Below are 2,684 nucleotides of genomic sequence, written 5' to 3'. Positions count from 1 at the left end.
AGGTTTAATGTTTGAATCATATCTTTTCTTGTTAGGCAAGTCATTAATTTTTAAAATCAAATCTTTTTAAAATTGTTTTTCAAATCATATCTTTTTCAAAATAGTTTTCAATCATATCTTTTTGATTTCTAATTTCAAAATGTTTTTTTTTTAAATATCTTACTTAATTTTCGAAAAACTCTTCCTCTTTTCTCACATCCTTCTATTTATGGAGTAAAACTCCTCCTCAATGCACAATTCGAACTCTATCTCACTAAGTTCGAATTCTTCTACCTTTTTCTTCTATTTTTCTGTTCCTCTGACACCTCAAGGAATCTCTATACTGTGACATAGAGGATTCCATATTTTCTTGTTCTCTTCTCTTTCATATGAGCAGGAACAAAGACAAGGGCATTCTTGTTGAGGCTGACCCTGAACCTGAAAGGACCTTGAAGCGAAAGCTAAGAGAAGCTAAGGCACAATTCTCTGTAGAGGACCTAACAGAAATCTTCAAAGAAGAAGAACACATGGCAGCCGAAAACAACAACAATGCTAACAATACAAGGAAGGTGCTGGGTGACTTTACTGCACCTACTCCCGACTTCTATGGGAGAAGCATCTCTATCCCTGCCATTGGAGCAAACAACTTTGAGCTTAAGCCTCAATTAGTTTCTCTAATGCAACAGAATTGCAAGTTCCATGGACTTCCACTGGAAGATCCTCATCAGTTTTTAGCTGAATTCTTGCAAATCTGTGACACTGTCAAGACTAATGGGGTTGACCCTGAGGTCTACAGACTTATGCTATTCCCTTTTGCTGTAAGAGACAGAGCTAGGACATGGTTGGACTCACAACCTAAAAAAAGCCTGAACTCTTGGGAAAAGCTAGTCAATGCCTTCTTGGCAAAGTTCTTTCCACCTCAAAAATTGAGTAAGCTTAGAGTGGAAGTCCAAACCTTCAGACAGAAGGAAGGTGAATCCCTCTATGAAGCTTGGGAAAGATACAAACAATTGATCAGAAAATGTCCCTCTGACATGCTTTCTGAATGGAGCATCATAGGTATTTTCTATGATGGTCTGTCTGAACTGTCCAAGATGTCTTTGGATAGCTCTGCTGGAGGATCTCTTCATCTGAAGAAGACGCCTACAGAAGCTCAAGAACTAATTGAAATGGTTGCAAATAACCAATTCATGTATACTTCTGAAAGGAATCCTGTGAACAATGGGACAAGTCAGAAGAAAGGAGTTCTTGAGATTGATACTCTGAATGCCATATTGGCTCAGAATAAAATATTGACTCAGCAAGTCAATTTGATTTCTCAAAGTCTGTCTGGAATGCAAGATGTACCGGGCAGTACTAAGGACGCTTCATCTGAAGAAGAAGCTTATGATCCTGAGAACCCTTCAATGGAAGTGGTGAATTACATGGGAGAACCCTATGGAAACACCTATAATTCTTCATGGAGAAATCATCCAAATTTCTCATGGAAGGATCAACAGAGACCTCAACAAGGTTTCAACAACAATAATGGTGGGAGAAACAGGTTTAGCAATGGCAAGCCTTTTCCATCATCTTCTCAGCAACAGACAGAGAATTCTAAGCAGAGCCACTCTGACTTAGCAACCATGGTCTCTGATCTAATCAAAACCACTCAAAGTTTCATGACTGAAACAAGGTCCTCCATTAGAAACTTGGAGGCACAAGCGGGACAGCTGAGCAAGAAAATTACTGAACTCCCTCCTAGTACTCTCCCAAGCAATACAGAAGAAAATCCAAAAGGAGAGTGCAAGGCCATTAACATGGCCGAATTTGGAGAGGAAGGAGAGGCAGTGAACGCCACTGAGGAAGACCTCAATGAATGTCCACTGTCCTCCAATGAGTTCCCTAATGAGGAACCATGGGAATCTGAGGCTCACATTGAGACCATAAAGATTCCATTGGATTTACTTCTGCCATTCATGAGCTCTGATGAGTATTCTTCCTCTGAAGAGGATGAGTATGTCACTGAAGAGCAAGTTGCTAAATACCTTAGAGCAATCATGAAGCTAAATGACAAGTTATTTGGTAATGAGACTTGGGAGAACGAACCTCCTTTGCTCACCAAAGAACTGGATGACTTGTCTAGGCAGAAATTACCTCAAAAGAAACAAGATCCTGGGAAGTTTTCAATACCTTGTACCATAGGCACCATGACCTTCAAGAAGGCTCTGTGTGACTTAGGGTCAAGTGTAAACCTCATGCCTCTCTCTGTAATGGAGAAGCTAGGGATCTCTGAGGTACAAGCTGCAAGAATCTCACTAGAGATGGCAGACAATTCAAGGAAACAAGCCTATGGACTTGTAGAGAATGTTCTGGTAAAAGTTGAAGACCATTACATCCCTACTGAATTCATAGTCCTAGAGACTGGAAAGTGCAAGGATGAATCCATCATCCTTGGCAGACCCTTCCTAGCCACAGCAAAGGCTGTGATTGATGTGGACAGAGGAGAATTGATCATTCAAGTGAATGAAGGATCCTTTGTGTTTAAGGCTCAAGGATATCCCTCTGTCACCATGGAGAGGAAGCATGAAGAGCTTCTCTCAAAATAGAGTCAAACAGAGCCCCCACAGTCAAACTCTAAGTTTGGTGTTGGGAGGCCACAACCAAACTCTAAGTTTGGTGTTGAACCCCCACATTCAAACTCTAAGTTTGGTGTTGGGAGGTTC

At 40.8% G+C, this 2,684-nt stretch overlaps 1 non-coding gene across 1 annotated transcript; it reads right to left on the bottom strand.

The window, feature by feature from the left end:
• Nucleotides 1-911: 911 nt before the first annotated feature.
• LOC130958712 (small nucleolar RNA R71) lies at nucleotides 912-1,019 on the bottom strand. Its single transcript, XR_009077820.1, has one exon. It is a non-coding gene; the product is annotated as a small nucleolar RNA R71 (small nucleolar RNA).
• Nucleotides 1,020-2,684: the final 1,665 nt, after the last annotated feature.

This window comes from Arachis stenosperma, chromosome 10, assembly GCF_014773155.1.
Source record: "Arachis stenosperma cultivar V10309 chromosome 10, arast.V10309.gnm1.PFL2, whole genome shotgun sequence".
Classification (NCBI taxonomy): Eukaryota; Viridiplantae; Streptophyta; class Magnoliopsida; order Fabales; family Fabaceae; genus Arachis; species Arachis stenosperma.
This window is presented reverse-complemented; position numbering and strand designations above follow the sequence as displayed.